This window comes from Thalia democratica, chromosome 6 (genome assembly GCF_965202585.1).
Source record: "Thalia democratica chromosome 6, ktThaDemo2.hap1.1, whole genome shotgun sequence".
NCBI lineage: Eukaryota > Metazoa > Chordata > Thaliacea > Salpida > Salpidae > Thalia > Thalia democratica.
Genome location: NC_139170.1, coordinates 25,701,610 through 25,712,859, shown reverse-complemented (window position 1 = coordinate 25,712,859; position 11,250 = coordinate 25,701,610). Strand labels below are relative to the sequence as shown.

Genomic DNA, 11,250 nt, shown 5'->3' with positions numbered 1-11,250 from the left:
GATTTAAGTTTATCTTTATGTGGGCAAAGGTAAAACTAAAAAAAGTTGTAATAAAATAATCAACTTTTATTAAACATTTTTCTTATATCTTATATATTTTTGTTCAAAAGAAGAAATCCATTACAGCACCAAATGCATATTTTTGTAAAAGGCTATAGAAACAAATTTTAATATAGACACCACACCATTTCTTAATTGTAAACAAATGCTTAATTATAAATTGAACTTGTCAAGTACAATAGAATATAAATGTTAAGCATCAAATAAGTCAAAAATAAATAAAGACAAAGATAAAATATACTTGTTATTAAAATTAGTAAAATTTTTCTAGAAGTTTAATTATTTTATATAAATTTATATCCTTCTTTTTTTCAATATATTTATAGTTTTATCTTTTGTTTTCATATTTATAAATAAAGTAAACAAGGTGTTAAAAGTGGTTAAGTCCCCAGTCAGCTAAGTAGAAACAATAACAAAAAACAGCCATTATTGTAAGTATATTTGGCACCTCTCGTATCTTTACGCATTTTTTATGTGGTCACAATGTGCGTAAATAAGCGAGTGGTTACTGTACATTAAAATAATTCCAATCATCTTAAAATTACACTAAGTAAGTAAGTAAGCCGGAGTAAGTGAATACGGTGCATTATCAAACTTCGTATATGTACCCGTCGGTTTAGTCTAATGAAAATGTTTGTGCGAAAAAAGTTGTGTCGTCACGTAACGAGAGGCTCATGCATTAACATCCTTTGCTCTATTTTATTCGCTTAATTTAGTTCAGATTTTTTGCTATAACTTATTTTACTTAACTTTGATTTCATTTATTTTGATCAATACAAGCATACTAATTAAATCAAACTTTTTATTAAGATACAACTACGAAATTTTTACAACTTAAAACTATATAAATAGCGTGTTTTTAATATTTTTTTGTAACGTACTTTTAAATTTAGTTTCAAGTAAAAAATTCTACCGTCTTAAGTGTTTTTATTTTAACATTTTTGTCTTAAAAATAACTTGAAATTAGTTAAGTAAACTTAATTCTATATTATACCTTTAAACATATTTTTACATTTAACTCTTTATGACTTAACTATTTTTAGCAAGATATTTAAAAGATCATTATACACAACTAAATTTATCATAATATTATCAATTTTAAGCAACTTTGTTCTGATGATATGCTAAATGAAATTAATCAACAAACTTCCCAACTTTTCAGAAATGAGTGGTTTGTATTTAAACTTTTTATTAAGCAAGTAGGTATTTCTTATTTTAATAAATTTTATGTAGTTCTGGTTTAATAAAAACGAAATAATTTTAACTATACTATTAATTATAAACAAAGTTATCCAAAAAAGTAGGAACGCTTCACGATTTTGCGTGTCATCCTTGCGCAGGGGCCATGCTAATCTTCTCTGTATCGTTCCAATTTTAGTATATGTACTGCCGAAGCAAGTACGTACAACGTTAAGTCAAAGTTTGTATATATACGCGTCGGTTTAGTCTGATGAAAATGTTTGTGCGCAAAAAGTTGCGACGTCACGTATAAAGAAGCTCATGCATTAACATTCTTTTCTCTCTCTCTTTAAATACAGTATATTTTATTCGAGTATGTGTCAAAAACTCACAGAAAGTCTTTTTTGCACGACGTCATTTGTAAACTAGTAAAATTTTAGACCAAGTTGACACTTTTGCATAGGTGTCTTTTATAAACTGAAATTAAGTTAAGGTATATCTAAACAAACATTGTATTGTAGCATAAAATTTTATTATAATATACTTAGATAGATTTATGCAAAATATATATTTTATTCGCGACAAGTTTCGGTGGCAAAAAATTGCGACCTTATCATGCAAAAATAAAATATTAAACTGCATATAACAATGTTAGTTATTTATACTGTTATTTAAAACCTTATTCATCCGTGATAAATATAAACAAAAATTTAAATGTTGCATACTCGAAAATTCAAGCATGTCAGAATATAATTAGGTAAAACTGGTACTAAATTTTAAAAACGAACTGAATTAACAAAAGTATACTGAGTTGAAAATAAAACTAAATTCAAAGCTTTTTTAAAAAAATATTTATATCTCGAAATTTATCTAAATGAAATTAAGAATTGTCTAAAATTGTGATTTTAAGCCAAGCGTAAACAAAACATTAATAAAACTCAAAGTCGCTGAAGATTTCAAAATTTAACTTGTGCTAAGTTAACATAACAGTCAAAATTTAAACGGATTTAGGATTTAAAAAGAATTATAAAGTTTATCTAAGTTGAATTAAGAACTATCTAAAAAAAATTAATTTAAACTAAATTTCAACAAAAAGTCAAGAAAAACGACCTATTTTTTACTATAATTATAATCTGGTTTAAGTTTTTTCTGCTTTCTGGTTTATTAATAAAAATATGTTTCTGTGTCTGCATGAGTTCATTAACTCCGTTCTTTTGTTGATGCAATTTGTACCAGATTCAAGTGTTGATAAAGCTTCTTTTAAGCACAGTCTGCATGTCATTATTCCTGGTTTAGATTTTTTTCTCTTTGTAGTACTTACCAACTTACTTTGTATTTCTTGTTTTCATTTTTTGATTTACGGGCTAATTTTGAGAATTCAGTTGCTTGTTTATACCGGAGGTAGTTTTTGTCGTTAGGATTGCTTTTTATTGTTGAATTGTGTGTAGATATACGTTTTTTTAGCTGATTAGCACTTAGTCCAATGTATATTTTTGATGAATTGTCTGTTATTATTGTTGCCTGTCAAATTACATTTTCTGCCCTACATTCTTCTCCTTCCAGGGAACATGTTTGTTTCTTTCTGCAGTTACATGGTTCATTATTGTTTACTTTATTGTTGTTTGTTACTTTTTTGTTGTGGTTTTTTATTATTGTTTCAATATTTGTCATGCAGCTATTGCTTAATTTTATATTGTTTTTGTTTAAATACTTTTTCAACTTACTATTTTCTCCAAAGTGTTTGTTTATTATTTTCAGAAACTTTTTACCTATGTTTGTTGTTACTGATTTGCAATAAGGGGGATGATAATCAAAAGTTACTTTTTTAACTTAGTAGTGCAAGCTCAAAAGCAGAATATTGATTTCAAAACTTAACTTACAAAATATATCTTAACTAATTACAACAACTTTTTTATTCTATTAAAAAACTGACTTTAATATAGTTTAATTTTTAGTCTAACTATGTGACTTTTCAAAAAACGATTGGAAATATCATGAGTAATAGTTTATAATAGATAACATAGATTTTTACAAACAACTTATGATCCCAAATAGCATATATGTCAGGTTATAAAATGGTGAGAGAGATTCAATTCATCTATGACCTATGTAGTTGTTCAATGAGAAAAGATATCAATAAAAATATGTAATTTACTAAAAATAGTAGTCCTAACAACTTAAATTTTTTTAAAATATATTTTACGTAAACAAAATGGACTTTTTTTGTTCAAGTTTTACTTCAGGGACAAATATTCAATAGCAAGCTACAATTAGTAAAATAGCAAGCTAAAGAGTAAAAGTTTTATGTCTGCCCAACATTTTGAAGTCTGGGCACTAGTTATTACAAAAACTCATGATTTCTAAAACATATTTAATAGTTTTCACGGTTGAGTAAGTTTGAATATATAAACCTTACATCCTCAACAAAACGAGGTTTAATAATTGATAAAAAACAGCTCTAGAAGCTATCAGAAACTTGAGTCTTAACAAACTAACAAGTTTGCTATAATTGATTGTTTGTCTTTTTTTTATAAAGAGAAAACTTTCACAAAAAAGAAAATTCGTAATTGTATTCCAGTTAATAAGAATTATAAGTTTATACTTAATATTTTTTTTTTTTGACTTTAACACCAGCAGTTAAGTTGTCTTGAAACTTTAAAACTGTACTATGGTCTCTTGCAAAAAGACGTTATCCCTTACAGTACATAAAACAGTATAGATATTTTGATCTAGTAGTAAATAGCTAACAAAATAACACTAAATAACGTGTGGACATCCCTCAGTGAAATAATTTCTAACTTATATTTAATTTTGGTGTAAAGTTATAATAAAAACTAGATTAAGTTATGCTTAGCTTTATTTTAAGTATATCATAATATCAAATACTTTAAGTAGTGTGGGTTGCTGTCAAATTAGCACGAGCGTGCCAAATTGCACGAGTGCACAAAATTGCACGAAGATACTTTTGCACGAGGAAATAAAATTACACGAAGATACTTTTGCACGAAGACACTTTTGTACGAGCAGACAATTTTGCATGGGTTGAATTCTTTTTTTTTAATTTAAAAAAAAAAATTAATTTAGTTTTTAATTTTTTATTATTTTATCTATTAGTTTTTTTTTTGTCTTTTTTTATTTTTATTTTCTTCCTGTTTTTTTTACTCTCGTACAAAAATGTAACTTGTACAAAATTGACCCTTGATGCAAAATTTTATTCGTGCAATTTTGTTCTTTCGTGCAGTTTTGTGCCCTCGTGCAAATTTGTCTTCTTGTAAAAGTATCTTAGTGCAATTCTTTGCACTCGTGCTATTTTGTTCTCGTGCTATTTTGACTCGTACGGTCCAGATCTTAGTATCTTTAAAACTACTTGTGCAAAAAAAATAAAATTTAGTTTTTTGATACTTAATATTTTGAAATACGCTTTCAATTTGATTTTATGTTCACAATAGCTTTTCCTAGATCACAATAATACTAGATAATTTTGTTACAAATTTGCTCACGTTTTTTAAATCTCTTATAATTTAGTTTTTTAAATAACGTAGCCCGCAAGTACATTTTTTAACAAGTCGACACAATAAAGGATTTTCAGTTATTATGACCTGATGACAAAAAAAGTTGTCCACCACTATCCTAAAGGGTTCATTAGTTTCAAAACAATTCATATTTGGACAGAATTGATTACAGAATACATAAGGTTTTTTAATAATTAAGTATTTTAAAACACTTTACCAGGCTTATAATAAAATAACTACAAATTATTTTCTTAAGTCCTGTAAGTTACTTTAAACACAGCCCAAAAGTGTGTGCCCAAGAAGTAGCACTCTAAATTACATTTTAAACACAACTTTTTTTGGCTCAAAAGTACGTACTCAAGAGGAAAATTACTGTATAAAATCATGAGGGTCGATTTTTTTTTTCCAAATTTCAGAAAAGGTGGCGATTTAGTAAATGAGATTGGGAAACCCTGATATAGATGATATTAGTATAGCCCCTGCGCAAGGATGACACGCAGAATCGTGAAGCGATCCTACCTTTCTAGATACATTTGATTTAATCGATATAGGATATAACATCTTGTTTCTACAAAACTAAAACTGTTCACAAAGTGATTAAAATATCAAACACCTACTTGCTTAATAAAAAATTTGATAAACATTAATAGCATACTTGCACTAATCAAAAATATAAACTTTTTTTATGGTAAAAAAATAACAGTTTTACTCTAACCTTTGCAACGATAACGTTTTCAAGGCAAAAGCGAGTGTGTTACATTAAGTTTAATTTTTCCTACCCCATTTATATTCTACTTTTAAGTAGCCAAAAAAACATATAAAAAAATAAAAAACCCTTGGTCGCACGCCACTTGGAGAACACTCACACGGCTACAAACTCAAAAATAAAAACCACAAAGTATTGATAAATCATGAAGCACAGCTCCTAATCAAGTTTTCCTATAACATAAAATCACTACAGCAATCCAATCATGCATATACTGCCACAAGAGTTATTAAATAATTTATTTTGCTTAATTTTTCGTTGTTTTATTTTGCTTTACTTAAGATCATTATGTTTAATTTTCTTTGTTTTTCCATACTTTTTTTTACTTTGTTTTACTTTATTTATATTTATTCAATTTAAGTTTATTTTATTTTTCTGTATTTTATTTATACATTTTGTATACTATTTTGCTTTATTTTATTCTGCTGTATTTTTATTATTGTTTACTTTTTTTTATTTCGCTTTATCTAATTTTCCATTATTTTGCTTTAATAGATTCTTTTTTTTTAACTACTATTTTTATTTCGCTTTATTTTATTTTACTTTATTATGTCTTACTCTACTTTATTTACCTTCATTTTATTTTTCTAAATTTTGTTTTACTTTGCTTTGTTTTTCTTTATTCCTTGAATTTGCTTTATCTAGTTTCAATTTATTTTAAATTGTTCTTTTTTTTATCCGGCTTAATTTCGTTTTTATTTAATTAAAATATTTAATTCTTTTATTTTGGTTTATTTTGTTTTGGACTATCTTACTTTGATTTATTTCATTTTGCTTTATTTTAGTTTATTTTACATTATTTTTTTTAACAAAAGCATGTTGTTAAACTTAAACAGTTAACATTGTAAATTTTTAAGTAAAGTTGTACTTTTAACTTCAAATACAAAGCATAAACAGAATCTATTAACTTATATTAAAAATTTTAATTAAAAAATTTAAGCATCGTACTAAAAGGTATAAATTTCTTTTACACGTAGGTTCTAATAAGGGGAACTGGTTAAATATGCACAGAGATTTTTGCACGAAGAATCAAGTATGAACTAAGACACTTTTACATGAGGGGACATTTTTGCTCGAAGGTTCACTATTGCACAAAAGGTCATTTTTGTACCAGACTTTAAAAAAAACAAAGTAAAAGTAAAAAAAAGAACTATTAAAAAAATACAAAAAGATAAACTAAAAGAAAATAAGTTACCGACCGTGGGTAAGAGTTAGGGGTATCAGTGATTGTAAAAATAAAAAGAAAGAATAGAATATAACTATTTAAAACTATTGTTGAAAAACAAGAAAAAAAGGTTTAATTAATAAAAATACAAAAAGAAAAAAAAGTTACTGACCGAGGGTAAGGCTTAGGGGTAACGGTGATAGTAAAATATAACTAATAAGAATTACTAACAAAAAAACAAGAAAACAAAAAGATAAACACAAAATAAATCAATAAAAAACAAAATAGAAAAACAAAATTATCGACCGAGGGTAAGGGTAAGGGGTAAACAGCAGTGGCGTAGCGTGGTATTTAGGTCAGGGGAAGCGTAAATTTTTTTCAAAAAATCCCTTAAGTTAAAACTTTTGGGCCGCAAATTTTTCGGGGTCAATTTTCTCGGAAATTTAAAAATTTACTAAAAATCTATCTTCTTCTTCATTTTTCAAGAAATCTTCTTCAAATTTTAGAAAATGTTTCTTAAATTACAAGAAAAAATATTTACTTATGAATTAAGATAATTAAAATAAATAAAAATTTTATATAATAAAAAAAAATGTCTTTTTCTTTCAAAAAAAAAATACTACAAGTTTTTAAATTCACAAGTAATGTTTTTCTGTTATTGTATAAAAATTAAACTGTTAAAGTTTGAAGAAGATTGCTTGAAAAATGTAGGAGGAGTTAGATTTTAAACAAACTAATCTTTTTTCGCTGTATAGTTTTTCCTTCTAATAGGTAACCTATTATGCGGCCCGACTTTGACAGGTCAAATCTCAAAAACTAACTCGAACTTTTTAAAACAATAAAAAACATCTTAAAGCTTAAAAAAAATCTTTCAAATAAGATCAACTTCTAAAAAACATGGCTTACTCCCTATGGCCTTAAACTACAAACAAATAGTAGACTAAATATAACAATTAATACCTCAAAGCATTTTTCTCTGTGCAATTTTTAAGTAATGTTAAATATCTATTTTATATCAACAAAAAAGATTTGTATTAAACTTAAAATAACTCATACTTTTAGTTTGTTGCACCTTTTAATATACTATCTTTATCTTTTGTATAAAAATGTTAAATCTTAAGTATTAACATTTAAAGTTTTAAATTTTTTGTAGGAGAAATTTAAAGAACTAGTTTTTTTTTTAACTTTTACATTTTTACCTATATTACAATATAAAACTGTAAAAATAAACCTTAATAAATTAAGAAAATCTGAAATATACACAAAATTAAAATAAAAAAATTCATACCATTTGAACTGCAGTCTTGAGTAATAGCAATATCTGGTGTTGGTCTGCTATTTTTCAATTCAAGCTTTTGAACTTCAGATAATTTTCCTACCTGACATATTTTTATACTTGCAACATTCCATACAATATTATTTTGCATATTTTTTTAAATAATAATCTAAAAATTAATGAAAACAAATGTTTACTTTTTCTTTAGTATTATAAAACATATTTTACAAAAAAAAAAAACAATTAACTTTGAAGATATCAGGATTGCTTTGCCACTCTTTGAGTCAAAATAACTGTCCTGAGTTAGTTTAAAAATGTCATGTGTCATCATAAGCATTTTAATTTCTTTTACAGAATTTTTTTATTGTTTTTAAACTAATAGAAACTAAGCTTTATAACAAAGCTTTTAAAACCACTAAATTTACCCTGAGTTAAAAAAAAACAAGTCTATCCTTAGTCAGCCTGAGCTTAAAAATACTTAAAACATTCTGAGTTATCATGATTTTTACTGAGTCATACTAAAGTTTTCCAAAACTTCATAAAATCCTAAGTTATCCTGAGTGTGTGGAAAGATTTTACTAAATGTATTTGATACAAAACAAAATGTTTGAAAGATAAATTTTTTAAGGTCAACTTTTTCAATGTTTTTAAAAATTCACAAGAAATATAACTTTCCACTTATTTTAAAGTCACTTTTTCTAAGATCTTTAGGGAATAGCATTTTTTTAATACTACAAACAGTTGGTAGAACGATTTTTTTTTAAATATTATTTAAAATTTGATTTATAACAAAATAAATTTAAATTTAAAATTCATCAAATATGTCTTTTAGACTAAAAATTGATTGTAAAAAATTATGTTTTACAAGTTGCAACAAATTTATTCATGATGTGTCTGAAGAAATAATTTTAAAATAACTTGCTACAAAATTTGATTAGTTTTTAAACTTTATGGGTGATAAAATAACAAAGTTTGATTTGTTTGTTATCTTAATAAAAAAGAACTAATTAAAAAAAAAATTTAAGTTTCGTTAATTTAAACAACACTTTTTGTATAGTGAGATTAAAATTGTAATCACAGTATGAACTGTTTGTTTATTATTTGTCTTAATTAATTTTTTTATGTTTTTTTGTTTTATTTATTTTAAATTGGTATAAATACGCTACGCCCCTGGTATTCAGTGATATAAAAATTAAGATAAATAAAAAGTAAATAATCAATTAAATAAAAATTCATCCCGTAAAAAGTGACCCTTCGTGCAAAGGTGTCTTTGTACAAAAGTAATTCATTAACCAAAATTGACGCAGTGCAAAAATGTCTTCGTGTAAAAATGTCTCTTCGTACAAAAGAGTCTCTTCGTGCGTATTTGAAACTTACCCCTAATAAGACATAAACTAATTTTGAAATTACAATAAAACATTTATAAAGTTTTATAATTTCGAGTTAATCGTTTGTTAATATAGATTCTAGCAAAAAAAGTTCGCTGGAATAAATATTAATTTTATTTTTGTAATCTTTCCTTACTTTTTAAACATATGTTTCTGTGAGTCGAACCGAACGACTAAAAACATCGCTTTAACAGATTTGTGCAAGTCTAGCGTACTCTCAAATTTATCTAAATATTTTTTTTAATCTCTTTCAGTTGAATGCAAGTAACCTTCAAATAACCAATAATGAAACTTATTAACAGTCTAACTAATTTTTGCCTCTTAAATGTTTAGTATCAATGTTTGAAAAGTTTACCAAAAAACCACAAACAAATTTGTTAACTTGTGTAAAGTTTCTGTTAAAACAACGTTTTTGAAAAGGATCTCACTATCCTTTTTTTTTCTTCTAGTTTTTAGAGGTATCACAGGGTTTAGGAAATCAGTCAAAATACGCTTCTGCCCGAGATTAAAACAAAGTATATTAAAGTAAAGCTTAATCTTAAAGTAGATAATTATATTTAGCGTTGTTTAATCTTTTTTTTTTTTAATTTAAAAGAGCTACCTATCATCAAAACGACGTAACTTCAAAAATATAGTCAAAAATATCGTAGAAGTCACTGTAAAGTCCTTCTATATTATTATTGTTATTTTTATTATTATTATACAAATTTGTTTAATGATAAACCTCGGTACGTTTATGTTTTTTAATTTTTATTTTAAGTAAGAAGTTAAGCTAGATAATTGCAAATCAATTTAGCAGTACTAATTAGATCTTTTGTATATTAATCTATTTACAAAGTTTCAAGAAACACCTGAAACTTATTTTAATCGTAAACAGACTTCTTACTTTTAGTTTAATGAGTGTATACAAATAAAAAGTATTATTACAAAACCAAAAACTATTTAATATTTTTGTGAATTATTTTTGACTTAAAAAAAAAATCATTTTTTTATTTGTAACTGTATCGTTAATTTTTTTTTAATGAAACGATGAGTATAAAACTAAAAACTGCATCGATGTCTGTAGTGCGTCCCGAATTTTTAATAAATACATTTACATAATAAATTTAGTTACCTTTTAGTAGCGCTACCATTACAGCTGTTTTATTAATGAATTGTAATAGTCAAAAATAAAGTTTCCTAAACAGTGTAAACTAGTCAACTATCTCAAAAATGATTATCATTAGCAGAAAAAAGGTTGTGTTACAGTAGTATCACAAATTGTTAATGTATATCACAAGAAAATAGTGGTATCTTAAGATCAATTTTGGTTGGTAGCAGTGTGTTTAAGAAGGATGTCTTAAATTTTATATACATAAAGAGTTGTTTTGTTTTTTTTGATCTTTAAGTATTTTTTAAATTTTAACTATACTTTATGCCTCTGAGTTAAAAGATTTAAACCCAGTGGTTGACATACATAATAAAAAAAGTTATTAAAAGAATAAACCCTATACAAAAAACATATCACTTACTATTTATTTTTAGTAACCACAAAGTTTGCAATGAATCACTAAAAAATGTTTACAGCAAACTACTAAAACAAAAACACACTAGGGCTGTCACACTCCACACCCAGGACAACTCAGGATATTCTGAAGTTTTTGAAAATCTCAGGATGACTAAGGACAGTTTTGCTTTTTAATGAAAAACTCACGATAGTCTTAAGATTTGAAAAATATCAGGACAATTTTAAAAACTATTTTGAATTAGTTAATTAAGCTAAAATGTTGGTTATTTTATTTATAACCAATTTTACTGAAAAACTTATTTTTTTTTACTTTTCAAAACTAATAAAAACTTTTCTTATGTATTTGTAAAAACTCTAGATGTCTCAAGACAGTTTTTGGTCACTAAGGACTCTTTTT

The 11,250-nt window shown here is 25.4% G+C and overlaps 1 non-coding gene across 1 annotated transcript; it reads right to left on the bottom strand.

Annotated features, from left to right (window-relative positions):
• Positions 1-1,355: 1,355 nt before the first annotated feature.
• LOC145839653 (U6 spliceosomal RNA) lies at positions 1,356-1,462 on the bottom strand. Its single transcript, XR_014370093.1, has one exon. It is a non-coding gene; the product is annotated as a U6 spliceosomal RNA (small nuclear RNA).
• Between the last annotated feature and the right edge of the window lie 9,788 nt (positions 1,463-11,250).